Source organism: Scyliorhinus torazame, chromosome 1, assembly GCF_047496885.1.
Source record: "Scyliorhinus torazame isolate Kashiwa2021f chromosome 1, sScyTor2.1, whole genome shotgun sequence".
NCBI lineage: Eukaryota > Metazoa > Chordata > Chondrichthyes > Carcharhiniformes > Scyliorhinidae > Scyliorhinus > Scyliorhinus torazame.
In genome coordinates this window covers 9791167-9815432 of record NC_092707.1, presented here as the reverse complement: position 1 = coordinate 9815432, position 24266 = coordinate 9791167, and positions in this window count along the sequence as shown.

The window sequence follows — 24266 nt, the reverse complement described above, 5'->3', positions numbered from 1 at the left end:
TGGGGAGAGATTGGAAAGGGAGAGATTGGCTAGGGAGAGATTGGATAGGGAGAGATTGGATGGGGAGAGATTGGATGGGGAGAGATTGGAAAGGGAGAGATTGGATGGGGAGAGATTGGATGGGGAGAGATTGGATAGGGAGAGATTGGATGGGGAGAGATTGGATGGGGAGAGATTGGAAAGGGGGAGTTTGGATAGGGAGAGATTGGATAGGGAGAGATTGGATGGGGAGAGACTGGATAGGGAGAGATTGGATAGGGAGAGATTCATGGGGAGAGATTGGATGGGGAGAGATTGGATGGGGAGAGATTGGATAGGGAGAGATTGGATGGGGAGAGATTGGATAGGGAGAGATTGGATGGGGAGAGATTGGACGGGGAGAGATTGGATAGGGAGAGATTGGATAGGGAGAGATTGGATGGGGAGAGATTGGAAAGGGAGAGATTGGATAGGGAGAGATTGGATAGGGAGAGATTGGATAGGGAGAGATTGGATAGGGAGAGATTGGATTGGGAGAGATTAGATGGGGAGAGATTGGAAAGGGAGAGATTGGATGGGGAGAGATTGGATGGGGAGAGATTGGATAGGGAGAGATTGGACGGGGAGAGATTGGATAGGGAGAGATTGGATAGGGAGAGATTGGATGGGGAGAGATTGGAAAGGGAGAGATTGGATAGGGAGAGAATGGATCGGGAGAGATTGGATAGGGAGAGATTAGATAGGGAGAGATCGGATGGGGAGAGATTGGATGGGGAGAGATTGGATAGGGAGAGATTGGATAGGGAGAGATTGGAAAGGGAGAGATTGGCTCGCGAGAGATTGGATAGGGAGAGATTGGATGGGGAGAGATTGGATGGGGAGAGATTGGATGGGGAGAGATTGGAAAGGGAGAGATTGGATAGGGAGAGATTGGATAGGGAGAGATTGGATGGGGAGAGATTGGATGGGGAGAGATTGGATGGGGTGAGATTGGAAAGGGAGAGATTGGATAGGGAGAGATTGGATAGGGAGAGATTGGATAGGGAGAGATTGGATTGGGAGAGATTGGATAGGGAGAGATTGGATAGGGAGAGATTGGATAGGGAGAGATTGGATAGGGAGAGATTGGATGGGGAGAGATTGGAAAGGGAGAGATTGGCTAGGGAGAGATTGGATTGGGAGAGATTGGATCGGGAGAGATTGGATAGGGAGAGATTGGATAGGGAGAGATTGGATGGGGAGAGATTGGATAGGGAGAGATTGGATAGGGAGAGATTGGATGGGGAGAGATTGGAAAGGGAGAGATTGGATAGGGAGAGATTGGATAGGGAGAGATTGGATAGGGAGAGATTGGATAGGGAGAGATTGGATTGGGAGAGATTAGATGGGGAGAGATTGGAAAGGGAGAGATTGGATGGGGAGAGATTGGATGGGGAGAGATTGGATAGGGAGAGATTGGATGGGGAGAGATTGGAAAGGGAGAGATTGGATAGGGAGAGAATGGATGGGGAGAGATTGGATAGGGAGAGATTAGATAGGGAGAGATCGGATGGGGAGAGATTGGATTGGGAGAGATTGGATAGGGAGAGATTGGATAGGGAGAGATTGGATAGGGAGAGATTGGAAAGGGAGAGATTGGCTCGCGAGAGATTGGATAGGGCGAGATTGGATGGGGAGAGATTGGATGGGGAGTGATTGGATGGGGAGAGATTGGAAAGGGAGAGATTGGATAGGGAGAGATTGGATGGGGAGAGATTGGATGGGGTGAGATTGGATAGGGAGAGATTGGATAGGGAGAGATTGGATAGGGAGAGATTGGAAAGGGAGAGATTGGCTCGCGAGAGATTGGATAGGGAGAGATTGGATGGGGAGAGATTGGATGGGGAGTGATTGGATGGGGAGAGATTGGAAAGGGAGAGATTGGATAGGGAGAGATTGGATGGGGAGTGATTGGATGGGGTGAGATTGGAAAGGGAGAGATTGGATAGGGAGAGATTGGATAGGGAGAGATTGGATAGGGAGAGATTGGATGGGGAGAGATTGGATGGGGAGAGATTGGAAAGGGAGAGATTGGATAGGGAGAGATTGGATAGGGAGAGATTGGATAGGGAGAGATTGGAAAGGGAGAGATTGGCTAGGGAGAGATTGGATAGGGAGAGATTGGATCGGGAGAGATTGGATAGGGAGAGATTGGATAGGGAGAGATTGGATGGGGAGAGATTGGATGGGGAGAGATTGGATAGGGAGAGATTGGATAGGGAGAGATTGGATGGGGAGAGATTGGAAAGGGAGAGATTGGCTAGGGAGAGATTGGATAGGGAGAGATTGGATGGGGAGAGATTGGATGGGGAGAGATTGGAAAGGGAGAGATTGGATGGGGAGAGATTGGATGGGGAGAGATTGGATAGGGAGAGATTGGATGGGGAGAGATTGGATGGGGAGAGATTGGAAAGGGGGAGTTTGGATAGGGAGAGATTGGATAGGGAGAGATTGGATGGGGAGAGACTGGATAGGGAGAGATTGGATAGGGAGAGATTCATGGGGAGAGATTGGATGGGGAGAGATTGGATGGGGAGAGATTGGATAGGGAGAGATTGGATGGGGAGAGATTGGATAGGGAGAGATTGGATGGGGAGAGATTGGACGGGGAGAGATTGGATAGGGAGAGATTGGATAGGGAGAGATTGGATGGGGAGAGATTGGAAAGGGAGAGATTGGATAGGGAGAGATTGGATAGGGAGAGATTGGATAGGGAGAGATTGGATAGGGAGAGATTGGATTGGGAGAGATTAGATGGGGAGAGATTGGAAAGGGAGAGATTGGATGGGGAGAGATTGGATGGGGAGAGATTGGATAGGGAGAGATTGGACGGGGAGAGATTGGATAGGGAGAGATTGGATAGGGAGAGATTGGATGGGGAGAGATTGGAAAGGGAGAGATTGGATAGGGAGAGAATGGATCGGGAGAGATTGGATAGGGAGAGATTAGATAGGGAGAGATCGGATGGGGAGAGATTGGATGGGGAGAGATTGGATAGAGAGAGATTGGATAGGGAGAGATTGGAAAGGGAGAGATTGGCTCGCGAGAGATTGGATAGGGAGAGATTGGATGGGGAGAGATTGGATGGGGAGAGATTGGATGGGGAGAGATTGGAAAGGGAGAGATTGGATAGGGAGAGATTGGATAGGGAGAGATTGGATGGGGAGAGATTGGATGGGGAGAGATTGGATGGGGTGAGATTGGAAAGGGAGAGATTGGATAGGGAGAGATTGGATAGGGAGAGATTGGATAGGGAGAGATTGGATTGGGAGAGATTGGATAGGGAGAGATTGGATAGGGAGAGATTGGATAGGGAGAGATTGGATAGGGAGAGATTGGATGGGGAGAGATTGGAAAGGGAGAGATTGGCTAGGGAGAGATTGGATTGGGAGAGATTGGATCGGGAGAGATTGGATAGGGAGAGATTGGATAGGGAGAGATTGGATGGGGAGAGATTGGATAGGGAGAGATTGGAAAGGGAGAGATTGGATGGGGAGAGATTGGAAAGGGAGAGATTGGATAGGGAGAGATTGGATAGGGAGAGATTGGATAGGGAGAGATTGGATAGGGAGAGATTGGATTGGGAGAGATTAGATGGGGAGAGATTGGAAAGGGAGAGATTGGATGGGGAGAGATTGGATGGGGAGAGATTGGATAGGGAGAGATTGGATGGGGAGAGATTGGAAAGGGAGAGATTGGATAGGGAGAGAATGGATGGGGAGAGATTGGATAGGGAGAGATTAGATAGGGAGAGATCGGATGGGGAGAGATTGGATTGGGAGAGATTGGATAGGGAGAGATTGGATAGGGAGAGATTGGATAGGGAGAGATTGGAAAGGGAGAGATTGGCTCGCGAGAGATTGGATAGGGCGAGATTGGATGGGGAGAGATTGGATGGGGAGTGATTGGATGGGGAGAGATTGGAAAGGGAGAGATTGGATAGGGAGAGATTGGATGGGGAGAGATTGGATGGGGTGAGATTGGAAAGGGAGAGATTGGATAGGGAGAGATTGGATAGGGAGAGATTGGATAGGGAGAGATTGGATGGGGAGAGATTGGATGGGGAGAGATTGGAAAGGGAGAGATTGGATAGGGAGAGATTGGATAGGGAGAGATTGGATAGGGAGAGATTGGATGGGGAGAGATTGGAAAGGGAGAGATTGGCTAGGGAGAGATTGGATAGGGAGAGATTGGATCGGGAGAGATTGGATAGGGAGAGATTGGATAGGGAGAGATTGGATGGGGAGAGATTGGATGGGGAGAGATTGGATGGGGAGAGATTGGATAGGGAGAGATTGGATAGGGAGAGATTGGATGGGGAGAGATTGGAAAGGGAGAGATTGGCTAGGGAGAGATTGGATAGGGAGAGATTGGATGGGGAGAGATTGGATGGGGAGAGATTGGAAAGGGAAAGATTGGATGGGGAGAGATTGGATGGGGAGAGATTGGATAGGGAGAGATTGGATGGGGAGAGATTGGATGGGGAGAGATTGGAAGAGGGAGTTTGGATAGGGAGAGATTGGATAGGGAGAGATTGGATGGGGAGAGATTGGATAGGGAGAGATTGGATAGGGAGAGATTCATGGGGAGAGATTGGAAAGGGAGAGATTGGATGGGGAGAGATTGGATGGGGAGAGATTGGATAGGGAGAGATTGGATGGGGAGAGATTGGAAAGGGAGAGATTGGATAGGGAGAGAATGGATCGGGAGAGATTGGATAGGGAGAGATTAGATAGGGAGAGATCGGATGGGGAGAGATTGGATGGGGAGAGATTGGATAGGGAGAGATTGGATAGGGAGAGATTGGATAGGGAGAGATTGGAAAGGGAGAGATTGGCTCGCGAGAGATTGGATAGGGAGAGATTGGATGGGGAGAGATTGGATGGGGAGTGATTGGATGGGGAGAGATTGGAAAGGGAGAGATTGGATAGGGAGAGATTGGATGGGGAGAGATTGGATGGGGTGAGATTGGATAGGGAGAGATTGGATAGGGAGAGATTGGATAGGGAGAGATTGGATGGGGAGAGATTGGATGGGGAGAGATTGGATAGGGAGAGATTGGATAGGGAGAGATTGGATAGGGAGAGATTGGATAGGGAGAGATTGGATGGGGAGAGATTGGAAAGGGAGAGATTGGCTAGGGAGAGATTGGATAGGGAGAGATTGGATCGGGAGAGATTGGATAGGGAGAGATTGGATAGGGAGAGATTGGATGGGGAGAGATTGGATGGGGAGAGATTGGATGGGGAGAGATTGGATAGGGAGAGATTGGATAGGGAGAGATTGGATGGGGAGAGATTGGAAAGGGACAGATTGGCTAGGGAGAGATTGGATAGGGAGAGATTGGATGGGGAGAGATTGGATGGGGAGAGATTGGAAAGGGAGAGATTGGATGGGGAGAGATTGGATGGGGAGAGATTGGATAGGGAGAGATTGGATGGGGAGAGATTGGATGGGGAGAGATTGGAAAGGGGGAGTTTGGATAGGGAGAGATTGGATAGGGAGAGATTGGATGGGGAGAGATTGGATAGGGAGAGATTGGATAGGGAGAGATTCATGGGGAGAGATTGGATGGGGAGAGATTGGATGGGGAGAGATTGGATAGGGAGAGATTGGATGGGGAGAGATTGGATAGGGAGAGATTGGATGGGGAGAGATTGGACGGGGAGAGATTGGATGGGGAGAGATTGGATAGGGAGAGATTGGATGGGGAGAGATTGGAAAGGGAGAGATTGGATAGGGAGAGATTGGATAGGGAGAGATTGGATAGGGAGAGATTGGATAGGGAGAGATTGGATTGGGAGAGATTAGATGGGGAGAGATTGGAAAGGGAGAGATTGGATGGGGAGAGATTGGATGGGGAGAGATTGGATAGGGAGAGATTGGACGGGGAGAGATTGGATAGGGAGAGATTGGATAGGGAGAGATTGGATGGGGAGAGATTGGAAAGGGAGAGATTGGATTGGGAAAGAATGGATCGGGAGAGATTGGATAGGGAGAGATTAGATAGGGAGAGATCGGATGGGGAGAGATTGGATGGGGAGAGATTGGATAGGGAGAGATTGGATAGGGAGAGATTGGAAAGGGAGAGATTGGTTCGCGAGAGATTGGATAGGGAGAGATTGGATGGGGAGAGATTGGATGGGGAGAGATTGGATGGGGACAGATTGGAAAGGGAGAGATTGGATAGGGAGAGATTGGATAGGGAGAGATTGGATGGGGAGAGATTGGATGGGGAGAGATTGGATGGGGTGAGATTGGAAAGGGAGAGATTGGATAGGGAGAGATTGGATAGGGAGAGATTGGATAGGGAGAGATTGGATTGGGAGAGATTGGATAGGGAGAGATTGGATAGGGAGAGATTGGATAGGGAGAGATTGGATAGGGAGAGATTGGATAGGGAGAGATTGGAAAGGGAGAGATTGGCTAGGGAGAGATTGGATAGGGAGAGATTGGATCGGGAGAGATTGGATAGGGAGAGATTGGATAGGGAGAGATTGGATGGGGAGTGATTGGATAGGGAGAGATTGGATAGGGAGAGATTGGATGGGGAGAGATTGGAAAGGGAGAGATTGGATAGGGAGAGATTGGATAGGGAGAGATTGGATAGGGAGAGATTGGATAGGGAGAGATTGGATTGGGAGAGATTAGATGGGGAGAGATTGGAAAGGGAGAGATTGGATGGGGAGAGATTGGATGGGGAGAGATTGGATAGGGAGAGATTGGATGGGGAGAGATTGGAAAGGGAGAGATTGGATAGGGAGAGAAAGGATCGGGAGAGATTGGATAGGGAGAGATTAGATAGGGAGAGATCGGATGGGGAGAGATTGGATGGTGAGAGATTGGATAGGGAGAGATTGGATAGGGAGAGATTGGGTAGGGAGAGATTGGAAAGGGAGAGATTGGCTCGCGAGAGATTGGATAGGGAGAGATTGGATGGGGAGAGATTGGATGGGGAGTGATTGGATGGGGAGAGATTGGAAAGGGAGAGATTGGATAGGGAGAGATTGGATGGGGAGAGATTGAATGGGGTGAGATTGGAAAGGGAGAGATTGGATAGGGAGAGATTGGATAGGGAGAGATTGGATAGGGAGAGATTGGATGGGGAGAGATTGGAAAGGGAGAGATTGGATAGGGAGAGATTGGATAGGGAGAGATTGGATAGGGAGAGATTGGACAGGGAGAGATTGGATGGGGAGAGATTGGAAAGGGAGAGATTGGCTAGGGAGAGATTGGATAGGGAGAGATTGGATCGGGAGAGATTGGATAGGGAGAGATTGGATAGGGAGAGATTGGATGGGGAGAGATTGGATGGGGAGAGATTGGATGGGGAGAGATTGGATAGGGAGAGATTGGATGGGGAGAGATTGGAAAGGGAGAGATTGGCTAGGGAGAGATTGGATAGGGAGAGATTGGATGGGGAGAGATTGGATGGGGAGAGATTGGAAAGGGAGAGATTGGATGGGGAGAGATTGGATGGGGAGAGATTGGATAGGGAGAGATTGGATGGGGAGAGATTGGATGGGGAGAGATTGGAAAGGGGGAGTTTGGATAGGGAGAGATTGGATAGGGAGAGATTGGATGGGGAGAGATTGGATAGGGAGAGATTGGATAGGGAGAGATTCATGGGGAGAGATTGGATGGGGAGAGATTGGATGGGGAGAGATTGGATAGGGAGAGATTGGATGGGGAGAGATTGGATAGGGAGAGATTGGAAAGGGAGAGATTGGATGGGGAGAGATTGGATGGGGAGAGATTGGATAGGGAGAGATTGGATGGGGAGAGATTGGATGGGGAGAGATTGGAAAGGGGGAGTTTGGATAGGGAGAGATTGGATAGGGAGAGATTGGATGGGGAGAGATTGGATAGGGAGAGATTGGATAGGGAGAGATTCATGGGGAGAGATTGGATGGGGAGAGATTGGATGGGGAGAGATTGGATAGGGAGAGATTGGATGGGGAGAGATTGGATAGGGAGAGATTGGATGGGGAGAGATTGGACGGGGAGAGATTGGATGGGGAGAGATTGGATAGGGAGAGATTGGATGGGGAGAGATTGGAAAGGGAGAGATTGGATAGGGAGAGATTGGATAGGGAGAGATTGGATAGGGAGAGATTGGATAGGGAGAGATTGGATTGGGAGAGATTAGATGGGGAGAGATTGGAAAGGGAGAGATTGGATGGGGAGAGATTGGATGGGGAGAGATTGGATAGGGAGAGATTGGACGGGGAGAGATTGGATAGGGAGAGATTGGATAGGGAGAGATTGGATGGGGAGAGATTGGAAAGGGAGAGATTGGATTGGGAAAGAATGGATCGGGAGAGATTGGATAGGGAGAGATTAGATAGGGAGAGATTGGATGGGGAGAGATTGGATAGGGAGAGATTGGATAGGGAGAGATTGGAAAGGGAGAGATTGGTTCGCGAGAGATTGGATAGGGAGAGATTGGATGGGGAGAGATTGGATGGGGAGAGATTGGATGGGGACAGATTGGAAAGGGAGAGATTGGATAGGGAGAGATTGGATAGGGAGAGATTGGATGGGGAGAGATTGGATGGGGAGAGATTGGATGGGGTGAGATTGGAAAGGGAGAGATTGGATAGGGAGGGATTGGATAGGGAGAGATTGGATAGGGAGAGATTGGATTGGGAGAGATTGGATAGGGAGAGATTGGATAGGGAGAGATTGGATAGGGAGAGATTGGATAGGGAGAGATTGGATAGGGAGAGATTGGAAAGGGAGAGATTGGCTAGGGAGAGATTGGATAGGGAGAGATTGGATCGGGAGAGATTGGATAGGGAGAGATTGGATGGGGAGTGATTGGATAGGGAGAGATTGGATAGGGAGAGATTGGATGGGGAGAGATTGGAAAGGGAGAGATTGGATAGGGAGAGATTGGATAGGGAGAGATTGGATAGGGAGAGATTGGATAGGGAGAGATTGGATTGGGAGAGATTAGATGGGGAGAGATTGGAAAGGGAGAGATTGGATGGGGAGAGATTGGATGGGGAGAGATTGGATAGGGAGAGATTGGATGGGGAGAGATTGGAAAGGGAGAGATTGGATAGGGAGAGAAAGGATCGGGAGAGATTGGATAGGGAGAGATTAGATAGGGAGAGATCGGATGGGGAGAGATTGGATGGTGAGAGATTGGATAGGGAGAGATTGGATAGGGAGAGATTGGGTAGGGAGAGATTGGAAAGGGAGAGATTGGCTCGCGAGAGATTGGATAGGGAGAGATTGGATGGGGAGAGATTGAATGGGGTGAGATTGGAAAGGGAGAGATTGGATAGGGAGAGATTGGATAGGCAGAGATTGGATAGGGAGAGATTGGATGGGGAGAGATTGGAAAGGGAGAGATTGGATAGGGAGAGATTGGATAGGGAGAGATTGGATAGGGAGAGATTGGACAGGGAGAGATTGGATGGGGAGAGATTGGAAAGGGAGAGATTGGCTAGGGAGAGATTGGATAGGGAGAGATTGGATCGGGAGAGATTGGATAGGGAGAGATTGGATAGGGAGAGATTGGATGGGGAGAGATTGGATGGGGAGAGATTGGATGGGGAGAGATTGGATAGGGAGAGATTGGATGGGGAGAGATTGGAAAGGGAGAGATTGGCTAGGGAGAGATTGGATAGGGAGAGATTGGATGGGGAGAGATTGGATGGGGAGAGATTGGAAAGGGAGAGATTGGATGGGGAGAGATTGGATGGGGAGAGATTGGATAGGGAGAGATTGGATGGGGAGAGATTGGATGGGGAGAGATTGGAAAGGGGGAGTTTGGATAGGGAGAGATTGGATAGGGAGAGATTGGATGGGGAGAGATTGGATAGGGAGAGATTGGATAGGGAGAGATTCATGGGGAGAGATTGGATGGGGAGAGATTGGATGGGGAGAGATTGGATAGGGAGAGATTGGATGGGGAGAGATTGGATAGGGAGAGATTGGATGGGGAGAGATTGGACGGGGAGAGATTGGATAGGGAGAGATTGGATAGGGAGAGATTGGATGGGGAGAGATTGGAAAGGGAGAGATTGGATAGGGAGAGATTGGATAGGGAGAGATTGGATAGGGAGAGATTGGATTGGGAGAGATTAGATGGGGAGAGATTGGAAAGGGAGAGATTGGATGGGGAGAGATTGGATGGGGAGAGATTGGATAGGGAGAGATTGGAAGGGGAGAGATTGGATAGGGAGAGATTGGATAGGGAGAGATTGGATGGGGAGAGATTGGAAAGGGAGAGATTGGATAGGGAGAGAATGGATCGGGAGAGATTGGATAGGGAGAGATTAGATAGGGAGAGATCGGATGGGGAGAGATTGGATGGGGAGAGATTGGATAGGGAGAGATTGGATAGGGAGAGATTGGAAAGGGAGAGATTGGCTCGCGAGAGATTGGATAGGGAGAGATTGGATGGGGAGAGATTGGATGGGGAGAGATTGGATGGGGAGAGATTGGAAAGGGAGAGATTGGATAGGGAGAGATTGGATAGGGAGAGATTGGATGGGGAGAGATTGGATGGGGAGAGATTGGATGGGGAGAGATTGGATGGGGTGAGATTGGAAAGGGAGAGATTGGATAGGGAGAGATTGGATAGGGAGAGATTGGATAGGGAGAGATTGGATAGGGAGAGATTGGATAGGGAGAGATTGGATAGGGAGAGATTGGATAGGGAGAGATTGGATGGGGAGAGATTGGAAAGGGAGAGATTGGCTAGGGAGAGATTGGATAGGGAGAGATTGGAAAGGGAGAGTTTGGATAGGGAGAGATTGGATAGGGAGAGATTGGATGGGGAGAGATTGGATAGGGAGAGATTGGATAGGGAGAGATTGGATGGGGAGAGATTGGATGGGGAGAGATTGGATGGGGAGAGATTGGATAGGGAGAGATTGGACGGGGAGAGATTGGATAGGGAGAGATTGGATGGGGAGAGATTGGGAAGGGAGAGATTGGATAGGGAGAGATTGGATAGGGAGAGATTGGATAGGGAGAGATTGGATAGGGAGAGATTGGATTGGGAGAGATTAGATGGGGAGAGATTGGAAAGGGAGAGATTGGATGGGGAGAGATTGGATGGGGAGAGATTGGATAGGGAGAGATTGGACGGGGAGAGATTGGATAGGGAGAGATTGGATAGGGAGAGATTGGATGGGGAGTGATTGGAAAGGGAGAGATTGGATAGGGAGAGATTGGATCGGGAGAGATTGGATAGGGAGAGATTAGATAGGGAGAGATCGGATGGGGAGAGATTGGATGGGGAGAGATTGGATAGGGAGAGATTGGATAGGGAGAGATTGGAAAGGGAGAGATTGGCTCGCGAGAGATTGGATAGGGAGAAATTGGATGGGGAGAGATTGGATGGGGAGAGATTGGATAGGGAGAGATTGGATAGGGAGAGATTGGATAGGGAGAGATTGGATGGGGAGAGATTGGATGGGGAGAGATTGGATGGGGAGAGATTGGATGGGGTGAGATTGGAAAGGGAGAGATTGGATAGGGAGAGATTGGATAGGGAAAGATTGGATAGGGAGAGATTGGATGGGGAGAGATTGGATGGGGAGAGATTGGAAAGGGAGAGATTGGTTAGGGAGAGATTGGATAGGGAGTGATTGGATGGGGAGAGATTGGATGGGGAGAGATTGGATGGGGAGAGGTTGGATGGGGAGAGATTGGATGGGGAGAGATTGGATGGGGAGAGATTGGATGGGGAGAGATTGGGCAGGGAGAGATTGGATGGGGAGAGATTGGATAGGGAGAGATTGGATAGGGAGAGATTGGAAAGGGAGAGATTGGTTCGCGAGAGATTGGATAGGGAGAGATTGGATGGGGAGAGATTGGATGGGGAGAGATTGGATGGGGACAGATTGGAAAGGGAGAGATTGGATAGGGAGAGATTGGATAGGGAGAGATTTGATGGGGAGAGATTGGATGGGGAGAGATTGGATGGGGTGAGATTGGAAAGGGAGAGATTGGATAGGGAGAGATTGGATAGGGAGAGATTGGATAGGGAGAGATTGGATTGGGAGAGATTGGATAGGGAGAGATTGGATAGGGAGAGATTGGATAGGGAGAGATTGGATAGGGAGAGATTGGAAAGGGAGAGATTGGCTAGGGAGAGATTGGATAGGGAGAGATTGGATCGGGAGAGATTGGATAGGGAGAGATTGGATAGGGAGAGATTGGATGGGGAGTGATTGGATAGGGAGAGATTGGATAGGGAGAGATTGGATGGGGAGAGATTGGAAAGGGAGAGATTGGATAGGGAGAGATTGGATAGGGAGAGATTGGATAGGGAGAGATTGGATAGGGAGAGATTGGATTGGGAGAGATTAGATGGGGAGAGATTGGAAAGGGAGAGATTGGATGGGGAGAGATTGGATGGGGAGAGATTGGATAGGGAGAGATTGGATGGGGAGAGATTGGAAAGGGAGAGATTGGATAGGGAGAGAAAGGATCGGGAGAGATTGGATAGGGAGAGATTAGATAGGGAGAGATCGGATGGGGAGAGATTGGATGGTGAGAGATTGGATAGGGAGAGATTGGATAGGGAGAGATTGGGTAGGGAGAGATTGGAAAGGGAGAGATTGGCTCGCGAGAGATTGGATAGGGAGAGATTGGATGGGGAGAGATTGGATGGGGAGTGATTGGATGGGGAGAGATTGGAAAGGGAGAGATTGGATAGGGAGAGATTGGATGGGGAGAGATTGAATGGGGTGAGATTGGAAAGGGAGAGATTGGATAGGGAGAGATTGGATAGGGAGAGATTGGATAGGGAGAGATTGGATGGGGAGAGATTGGAAAGGGAGAGATTGGATAGGGAGAGATTGGATAGGGAGAGATTGGATAGGGAGAGATTGGACAGGGAGAGATTGGATGGGGAGAGATTGGAAAGGGAGAGATTGGCTAGGGAGAGATTGGATAGGGAGAGATTGGATCGGGAGAGATTGGATAGGGAGAGATTGGATAGGGAGAGATTGGATGGGGAGAGATTGGATGGGGAGAGATTGGATGGGGAGAGATTGGATAGGGAGAGATTGGATGGGGAGAGATTGGAAAGGGAGAGATTGGCTAGGGAGAGATTGGATAGGGAGAGATTGGATGGGGAGAGATTGGATGGGGAGAGATTGGAAAGGGAGAGATTGGATGGGGAGAGATTGGATGGGGAGAGATTGGATAGGGAGAGATTGGATGGGGAGAGATTGGATGGGGAGAGATTGGAAAGGGGGAGTTTGGATAGGGAGAGATTGGATAGGGAGAGATTGGATGGGGAGAGATTGGATAGGGAGAGATTGGATAGGGAGAGATTCATGGGGAGAGATTGGATGGGGAGAGATTGGATGGGGAGAGATTGGATAGGGAGAGATTGGATGGGGAGAGATTGGATAGGGAGAGATTGGATGGGGAGAGATTGGACGGGGAGAGATTGGATAGGGAGAGATTGGATAGGGAGAGATTGGATGGGGAGAGATTGGAAAGGGAGAGATTGGATAGGGAGAGATTGGATAGGGAGAGATTGGATAGGGAGAGATTGGATTGGGAGAGATTAGATGGGGAGAGATTGGAAAGGGAGAGATTGGATGGGGAGAGATTGGATGGGGAGAGATTGGATAGGGAGAGATTGGAAGGGGAGAGATTGGATAGGGAGAGATTGGATAGGGAGAGATTGGATGGGGAGAGATTGGAAAGGGAGAGATTGGATAGGGAGAGAATGGATCGGGAGAGATTGGATAGGGAGAGATTAGATAGGGAGAGATCGGATGGGGAGAGATTGGATGGGGAGAGATTGGATAGGGAGAGATTGGATAGGGAGAGATTGGAAAGGGAGAGATTGGCTCGCGAGAGATTGGATAGGGAGAGATTGGATGGGGAGAGATTGGATGGGGAGAGATTGGATGGGGAGAGATTGGAAAGGGAGAGATTGGATAGGGAGAGATTGGATAGGGAGAGATTGGATGGGGAGAGATTGGATGGGGAGAGATTGGATGGGGAGAGATTGGATGGGGTGAGATTGGAAAGGGAGAGATTGGATAGGGAGAGATTGGATAGGGAGAGATTGGATAGGGAGAGATTGGATAGGGAGAGATTGGATAGGGAGAGATTGGATAGGGAGAGATTGGATGGGGAGAGATTGGAAAGGGAGAGATTGGCTAGGGAGAGATTGGATAGGGAGAGATTGGAAAGGGAGAGTTTGGATAGGGAGAGATTGGATAGGGAGAGATTGGATGGGGAGAGATTGGATAGGGAGAGATTGGATAGGGAGAGATTGGATGGGGAGAGATTGGATGGGGAGAGATTGGATGGGGAGAGATTGGATAGGGAGAGATTGGATGGGGAGAGATTGGATAGGGAGAGATTGGACGGGGAGAGATTGGATAGGGAGAGATTGGATGGGGAGAGATTGGGAAGGGAGAGATTGGATAGGGAGAGATTGGATAGGGAGAGATTGGATAGGGAGAGATTGGATAGGGAGAGATTGGATTGGGAGAGATTAGATGGGGAGAGATTGGAAAGGGAGAGATTGGATGGGGAGAGATTGGATGGGGAGAGATTGGATAGGGAGAGATTGGACGGGGAGAGATTGGATAGGGAGAGATTGGATAGGGAGAGATTGGATGGGGAGTGATTGGAAAGGGAGAGATTGGATAGGGAGAGATTGGATCGGGAGAGATTGGATAGGGAGAGATTAGATAGGGAGAGATCGGATGGGGAGAGATTGGATAGGGAGAGATTGGATAGGGAGAGATTGGATAGGGAGAGATTGGAAAGGGAGAGATTGGCTCGCGAGAGATTGGATAGGGAGAAATTGGATGGGGAGAGATTGGATGGGGAGAGATTGGATAGGGAGAGATTGGATAGGGAGAGATTGGATAGGGAGAGATTGGATGGGGAGAGATTGGATGGGGAGAGATTGGATGGGGAGAGATTGGATGGGGTGAGATTGGAAAGGGAGAGATTGGATAGGGAGAGATTGGATAGGGAAAGATTGGATAGGGAGAGATTGGATGGGGAGAGATTGGATGGGGAGAGATTGGAAAGGGAGAGATTGGTTAGGGAGAGATTGGATAGGGAGTGATTGGATGGGGAGAGATTGGATGGGGAGAGATTGGATGGGGAGAGGTTGGATGGGGAGAGATTGGATGGGGAGAGATTGGATGGGGAGAGATTGGATGGGGAGAGATTGGGCAGGGAGAGATTGGATGGGGAGAGATTGGATGGGGAGAGATTGGATGGGGAGAGATTAGATGGGGAGAGATTGGATGGGTTGAGATTAGATGGGGAGAGATTGGAAAGGGAGAGATTGGATAGGGAGAGATTGGATAGGGAGAGATTGGTTGGGGAGAGATTGGATGGGGAGAGATTGGATGGGGAGAGATTGGATAGGGAGAGATTGGATAGGGAGAGATTGGATAGGGAGAGATTGGATAGGGAGAGTTTGGATGGGGAGAGATTGGACAGGGAGAGATTGGATGGGGAGAGATTGGATGGGGAGAGATTGGATGGGGAGAGATTGGATAGGGAGAGATTGGATAGGGAGAGATTGGAAAGGGAGAGATTGGCTAGGCAGAGATTGGATAGGGAGAGATTGGATAGGGAGAGATTGGATAGGGAGAGATTGGATAGGGAGAGATTGGATTGGGAGAGATTAGATGGGGAGAGATTGGAAAGGGAGAGATTGGATGGGGAGAGATTGGATGGGGAGAGATTGGATAGGGAGAGATTGGACGGGGAGAGATTGGATAGGGAGAGATTGGATAGGGAGTGATTGGATGGGGAGAGATTGGAAAGGGAGAGATTGGATAGGAAGAGATTGGATCGGGAGAGATTGGATAGGGAGAGATTAGATAGGGAGAGATCGGATGGGGAGAGATTGGATGGGGAGAGATTGGATAGGGAGAGATTGGATAGGGAGAGATTGGATAGGGAGAGATTGGAAAGGGAGAGATTGGCTCGCGAGAGATTGGATAGGGAGAGATTGGATGGGGAGAGATTGGATGGGGAGAGATTGGATGGGGAGACATTGGAAAGGGAGAGATTGGCTAGGGAGAGATTGGATAGGGAGAGATTGGATGGGGAGAGATTGGATGGGGAGAGATTGGATGGGGTGAGATTGGGAAGGGAGAGATTGGATAGGGAGAGATTGGATAGGGAGAGATTGGATAGGGAGAGATTGGATGGCAAGAGATTGGATGGGGAGAGATTGGATAGGGAGAGATTGGATGGGGAGAGATTGGATGGGGAGAGATTGGATAGGGAGAGATTGGATAGGGAGAGATTGGATGGGGAGAGATTGGATGGGGAGAGATTGGAAAGGGAGAGATTGGATAGGGAGAGATTGGATAGGGAGAGATTGGATGGGGAGAGATTGGATAGGGAGAGATTGGATAGGGAGAGATTGGATGGGGAGAGATTGAATGGGGAGAGATTGGATGGGGAGAGATTGGATGGGGAGAGATTGGATAGGGAGAGATTGGATGGGGAGAGATTGGATAGGGAGAGATTGGACGGGGAGAGATTGGATGGGGAGAGATTGGATGGGGAGAGATTGGAAAGGGAGAGATTGGATAGGGAGAGATTGGATAGGGAGAGATTGGATAGGGAGAGATTCGATGGGGAGAGATTGGATAGGGAGAGATTGGATAGGCAGAGATTGGATAGGGAGAGATTGGATTGGGAGAGATTGGATGGGGAGAGAGTGGAAAGGGAGAGATTGGATGGGGAGAGATTGGATGGGGAGAGATTGGATAGGGAGAGATTGGATAGGGAGAGATTGGACGGGGAGAGATTGGATAGGGAGAGATTGGATAGGGAGAGATTGGATGGGGAGAGATTGGAAAGGGAGAGATTGGCTAGGGAGAGATTGGATAGGGAGAGATTGGATCGGGAGAGATTGGATAGGGAGAGAGTGGATAGGGAGAGATTGGATGGGGAGAGATTGGATGGGGAGAGATTGGATAGGGAGAGATTGGATAGGGAGAGATTGGATAGGGAGAGATTGGATGGGGAGAGATTGGAAAGGGAGAGATTGGCTAGGGAGAGATTGGATGGGGAGAGATTGGATGGGGAGAGATTGGATGAGGAGAGATTGGAAAGGGAGAGATTGGATAGGGAGAGATTGGATAGGGAGAGATTGGATAGGGAGAGATTGGATGGGGAGAGATTGGAAAGGGAGAGATTGGATAGGGAGAGATTGGTTAGGGAGAAATTGGATGGGGAGAGATTGGATAGGGAGAGATTGGATGGGGAGATAGGATGGGGAGAGATTGGATGGGGAGAGATTGGATGGGGAGAGATTGGATGGGGAGTGATTGGATAGGGAGAGATTGGATGGGGAGAGATTGGATGGGGAGAAATTGGATGAGGAGAGATTGGAAAGGGAGAGATTGGATAGGCAGAGATTGGATAGGAAGAGATTGGATGGGGAGAGATTGGAAAGGGAGAGATTGGATAGGGAGAGATTGGATGGGGAGAGATTGTATAGGGAGAGATTGGATAGGGAGAGATTGGATGGGGAGAGATTGGATAGGGAGAGATTGGATAGGGAGAAATTGGATGGGGAGAGATTGGATAGGGAGAGATTGGATAGGGAGAGATTGGATAGGGAGAGATTGTATGGGGAGATAGGATGGGGAGAGATTGGATATGGGAGAGATTGGATGGGGAGAGATTGGATAGGGAGAGATTGTATGGGGAGATAGGATGGGGAGAGATTGGAAAGGGAGAGATTGGATTGGGAGAGATTGGAAAGTGAGAGATTGGATAGGGAGAGATTGGATAGGGAGAGATTGGATGGGGAGAGATTGGATGGGGAGAGATTGGAAAGGGAGAGATAGGATGGGGAGAGATTGGATAGGGAGAGATTGGATGGGGAGAGATTGGATGGGGAGAGATTGGATGGGGAGAGATTGGATGGGGAGAGATTGGATGGGGAGAGATTGGATGGGGAGAGATTGGATGGGGAGAGATTGGATAGGGAGAGATTGGATGGGGAGAGATTGGATGGGGAGAGATTGGATGGGGAGAGATTGGAAAGGGAGAGATTGGATATGGAGAGATTGGATAGGGAGAGATTGGATAGGGAGAGATTGGATGGGGAGAGATTGGATAGGGAGAGAATGGATAGGGAGAGATTGGATAGGGAGAGATTGGATTGGGAGAGATTGGATGGGGAGAGATTGGAAAGGGAGAGATTGGATGGGGAGAGATTGGGTGGGGTGAGATTGGATAGGGAGAGATTGGATAGGGAGAGATTGGATAGGGAGAGATTGGATGGGGAGAGATTGGAAATGGAGAGATTGGCTAGCGGGAGATTGGATAGGGAGAGATTGGATAGGGAGAAATTGGATGAGGAGAGATTGGAAAGGGAGAGATTGGATAGGGAGAGATTGGATAGGGAGAGATTGGATAGGGAGAGATTGGATGGGGAGAGATTGGATGGGGAGAGATTGGATGGGGAGAGATTGGATGGGGAGAGATTGGATGAGGAGAGATTGGAAAGGGAGAGATTGGATAGGGAGAGATTGGATGGGGAGAGATTGGACAGGGAGAGATTGGATAGGGAGAGATTGGATGGGGAGAGATTGGATGGGGAGAGATTGGATAGGGAGAGATTGGATAGGGAGAGATTGGATGGGGAGAGATTGGATGGGGAGAGATTGGATGGGGAGAGATTGGATAGGGAGAGATTGGATGGGGAGAGATTGGATAGGGAGAGATTGGACGGGGAGAGATTGGATGGGGAGAGATTGGATGGGGAGAGATTGGAAAGGGAGAGATTGGATAGGGAGAGATTGGATAGGGAGAGATTGGATAGGGAGAGATTCGATGGGGAGAGATTGGATAGGGAGAGATTGGATAGGGAGAGATTGGATAGGGAGAGATTGGATTGGGAGAGATTGGATGGGGAGAGATTGGAAAGGGAGAGATTGGATGGGGAGAGATTGGATGGGGAGAGATTGGATAGGGAGAGATTGGATAGGGAGAGATTGGACGGGGAGAGATTGGATAGGGAGAGATTGGATAGGGAGAGATTGGATGGGGAGAGATTGGAAAGGGAGAGATTGGCTAGGGAGAGATTGGATAGGGAGAGATTGGATGGGGAGAGATTGGATGGGGAGTGATTGGATAGGGAGAGATTGGATGGGGAGAGATTGGATGGGGAGAAATTGGATGAGGAGAGATTGGAAAGGGAGAGATTGGATAGGCAGAGATTGGATAGGAAGAGATTGGATGGGGAGAGATTGGAAAGGGAGAGATTGGATAGGGAGAGATTGGATGGGGAGAGATTGTATAGGGAGAGATTGGATAGGGAGAGATTGGATGGGGAGAGATTGGATAGGGAGAGATTGGATAGGGAGAAATTGGATGGGGAGAGATTGGATAGGGAGAGATTGGATAGGGAGAGATTGGATAGGGAGAGATTGTATGGGGAGATAGGATGGGGAGAGATTGGATGGGGAGAGATTGGATGGGGAGAGATTGGATAGGGAGAGATTGTATGGGGAGAGATTGGAAAGGGAGAGATTGGATGGGGAGAGATTGGATAAGGAGAGATTGGATGGGGAGAGATTGGATGGGGAGAGATTGGATGGGGAGAGATTGGATAGGTAGCGATTGGATAGGGAGAGATTGGATGGGGAGAGATTGGAAAGGGAGAGATTGGATTGGGAGAGATTGGAAAGTGAGAGATTGGATAGGGAGAGATTGGATAGGGAGAGATTGGATGGGGAGAGATTGGATGGGGAGAGATTGGAAAGGGAGAGATTGGATGGGGAGAGATTGGATAGGGAGAGATTGGATGGGGAGAGATTGGATGGGGAGAGATTGGATGGGGAGAGATTGGATGGGGAGAGATTGGATGGGGAGAGATTGGATAGGGAGAGATTGGATGTGGAGAGATTGGATAGGGAGAGATTGTATGGGGAGATAGGATGGGGAGAGATTGGATATGGGAGAGATTGGATGGGGAGAGATTGGATAGGGAGAGATTGTATGGGGAGATAGGATGGGGAGAGATTGGAAAGGGAGAGATTGGATTGGGAGAGATTGGAAAGTGAGAGATTGGATAGGGAGAGATTGGATAGGGAGAGATTGGATGGGGAGAGATTGGATGGGGAGAGATTGGAAAGGGAGAGATAGGATGGGGAGAGATTGGATAGGGAGAGATTGGATGGGGAGAGATTGGATGGGGAGAGATTGGATGGGGAGAGATTGGATGGGGAGAGATTGGATGGGGAGAGATTGGATGGGGAGAGATTGGATGGGGAGAGATTGGATAGGGAGAGATTGGATGGGGAGAGATTGGATGGGGAGAGATTGGATGGGGAGAGATTGGAAAGGGAGAGATTGGATATGGAGAGATTGGATAGGGAGAGATTGGATAGGGAGAGATTGGATGGGGAGAGATTGGATAGGGAGAGAATGGATAGGGAGAGATTGGATAGGGAGAGATTGGATTGGGAGAGATTGGATGGGGAGAGATTGGAAAGGGAGAGATTGGATGGGGAGAGATTGGGTGGGGTGAGATTGGATAGGGAGAGATTGGATAGGGAGAGATTGGATAGGGAGAGATTGGATGGGGAGAGATTGGAAATGGAGAGATTGGCTAGCGGGAGATTGGATAGGGAGAGATTGGATAGGGAGAAATTGGATGAGGAGAGATTGGAAAGGGAGAGATTGGATAGGGAGAGATTGGATAGGGAGAGATTGGATAGGGAGAGATTGGATGGGGAGAGATTGGATGGGGAGAGATTGGATGGGGAGAGATTGGATGGGGAGAGATTGGATGAGGAGAGATTGGAAAGGGAGAGATTGGATAGGGAGAGATTGGATGGGGAGAGATTGGACAGGGAGAGATTGGATAGGGAGAGATTGGATGGGGAGAGATTGGATGGGGAGAGATTGGATAGGGAGAGATTGGATAGGGAGAGATTGGATGGGGAGAGATTGGATGGGGAGAGATTGGATGGGGAGAGATTGGATAGGGAGAGATTGGATGGGGAGAGATTGGATAGGGAGAGATTGGACGGGGAGAGATTGGATGGGGAGAGATTGGATGGGGAGAGATTGGAAAGGGAGAGATTGGATAGGGAGAGATTGGATAGGGAGAGATTGGATAGGGAGAGATTCGATGGGGAGAGATTGGATAGGGAGAGATTGGATAGGGAGAGATTGGATAGGGAGAGATTGGATTGGGAGAGATTGGATGGGGAGAGATTGGAAAGGGAGAGATTGGATGGGGAGAGATTGGATGGGGAGAGATTGGATAGGGAGAGATTGGATAGGGAGAGATTGGACGGGGAGAGATTGGATAGGGAGAGATTGGATAGGGAGAGATTGGATGGGGAGAGATTGGAAAGGGAGAGATTGGCTAGGGAGAGATTGGATAGGGAGAGATTGGATGGGGAGAGATTGGATGGGGAGTGATTGGATAGGGAGAGATTGGATGGGGAGAGATTGGATGGGGAGAAATTGGATGAGGAGAGATTGGAAAGGGAGAGATTGGATAGGCAGAGATTGGATAGGAAGAGATTGGATGGGGAGAGATTGGAAAGGGAGAGATTGGATAGGGAGAGATTGGATGGGGAGAGATTGTATAGGGAGAGATTGGATAGGGAGAGATTGGATGGGGAGAGATTGGATAGGGAGAGATTGGATAGGGAGAAATTGGATGGGGAGAGATTGGATAGGGAGAGATTGGATAGGGAGAGATTGGATAGGGAGAGATTGTATGGGGAGATAGGATGGGGAGAGATTGGATGGGGAGAGATTGGATGGGGAGAGATTGGATAGGGAGAGATTGTATGGGGAGAGATTGGAAAGGGAGAGATTGGATGGGGAGAGATTGGATAAGGAGAGATTGGATGGGGAGAGATTGGATGGGGAGAGATTGGATGGGGAGAGATTGGATAGGTAGCGATTGGATAGGGAGAGATTGGATGGGGAGAGATTGGAAAGGGAGAGATTGGATTGGGAGAGATTGGAAAGTGAGAGATTGGATAGGGAGAGATTGGATAGGGAGAGATTGGATGGGGAGAGATTGGATGGGGAGAGATTGGAAAGGGAGAGATTGGATGGGGAGAGATTGGATAGGGAGAGATTGGATGGGGAGAGATTGGATGGGGAGAGATTGGATGGGGAGAGATTGGATGGGGAGAGATTGGATGGGGAGAGATTGGATAGGGAGAGATTGGATGTGGAGAGATTGGATAGGGAGAGATTGGATGGGGAGAGATTGGATGGGGAGAGATTGGATGGGGAGAGATTGGAAAGGGAGAGATTGGATATGGAGAGATTGGATAGGGAGAGATTGGATAGGGAGAGATTGGATGGGGAGAGATTGGATAGGGAGAGAATGGATAGGGAGTGATTGGATAGGGAGAGATTGGATTGGGAGAGATTGGATGGGGAGAGATTGGAAAGGGAGAGATTGGATGGGGAGAGATTGGGTGGGGAGAGATTGGATAGGGAGAGATTGGATAGGGAGAGATTGGATAGGGAGAGATTGGATGGGGAGAGATTGGAAATGGAGAGATTGGCTAGGGAGAGATTGGATAGGGAGAGATTGGATAGGGAGAAATTGGATGAGGAGAGATTGGAAAGGGAGAGATTGGATAGGGAGAGATTGGATAGGGAGAGATTGGATAGGGAGAGATTGGATGGGGAGAGATTGGATGGGGAGAGATTGGATGGGGAGAGATTGGATGGGGAGAGATTGGATGAGGAGAGATTGGAAAGGGAGAGATTGGATAGGGAGAGATTGGATGGGGAGAGATTGGACAGGGAGAGATTGGATAGGGAGAGATTGGATGGGGAGAGATTGGATGGGGAGAGATTGGATAGGGAGAGATTGGATAGGGAGAGATTGGATGGGGAGAGATTGGATGAGGAGAGATTGGATGGGGAGAGATTGGATGGGGAGAGATTGGATAGGGAGAGATTGGATGGGGAGAGATTGGATAGGGAGAGATTGGACGGGGAGAGATTGGATGGGGAGAGATTGGATGGGGAGAGATTGGAAAGGGAGAGATTGGATAGGGAGAGATTGGATAGGGAGAGATTGGATAGGGAGAGATTCGATGGGGAGAGATTGGATAGGGAGAGATTGGATAGGGAGAGATTGGATAGGGAGAGATTGGATTGGGAGAGATTGGATGGGGAGAGATTGGAAAGGGAGAGATTGGATGGGGAGAGATTGGATGGGGAGAGATTGGATAGGGAGAGATTGGATAGGGAGAGATTGGACGGGGAGAGATTGGATAGGGAGAGATTGGATAGGGAGAGATTGGATGGGGAGAGATTGGAAAGGGAGAGATTGGCTAGGGAGAGATTGGATAGGGAGAGATTGGATCGGGAGAGATTGGATAGGGAGAGATTGGATAGGGAGAGATTGGATGGGGAGAGATTGGATGGGGAGAGATTGGATAGGGAGAGATTGGATAGGGAGAGATTGGATAGGGAGAGATTGGATGGGGAGAGATTGGAAAGGGAGAGATTGGCTAGGGAGAGATTGGATGGGGAGAGATTGGATGGGGAGAGATTGGATGAGGAGAGATTGGAAAGGGAGAGATTGGATAGGGAGAGATTGGATAGGGAGAGATTGGATAGGGAGAGATTGGATGGGGAGAGATTGGAAAGGGAGAGATTGGATAGGGAGAAATTGGATGGGGAGAGATTGGATAGGGAGAGATTGGATGGGGAGATAGGATGGGGAGAGATTGGATGGGGAGAGATTGGATGGGGAGTGATTGGATAGGGAGAGATTGGATGGGGAGAGATTGGATGGGGAGAAATTGGATGAGGAGAGATTGGAAAGGGAGAGATTGGATAGGCAGAGATTGGATAGGAAGAGATTGGATGGGGAGAGATTGGAAAGGGAGAGATTGGATAGGGAGAGATTGGATGGGGAGAGATTGGATGGGGAGAGATTGTATAGCGAGAGATTGGATAGGGAGAGATTGGATGGGGAGAGATTGGATAGGGAGAGATTGGATAGGGAGAAATTGGATGGGGAGAGATTGGATAGGGAGAGATTGGATAGGGAGAGATTGGATAGGGATAGATTGTATGGGGAGATAGGATGGGGAGAGATTGGATGGGGAGAGATTGGATGGGGAGAGATTGGATAGGGAGAGATTGTATGGGGAGATAGGATGGGGAGAGATTGTATGGGGAGAGATTGGATAAGGAGAGATTGGATGGGGAGAGATTGGATGGGGAGAGATTGGATGGGGAGAGATTGGATCGGTAGC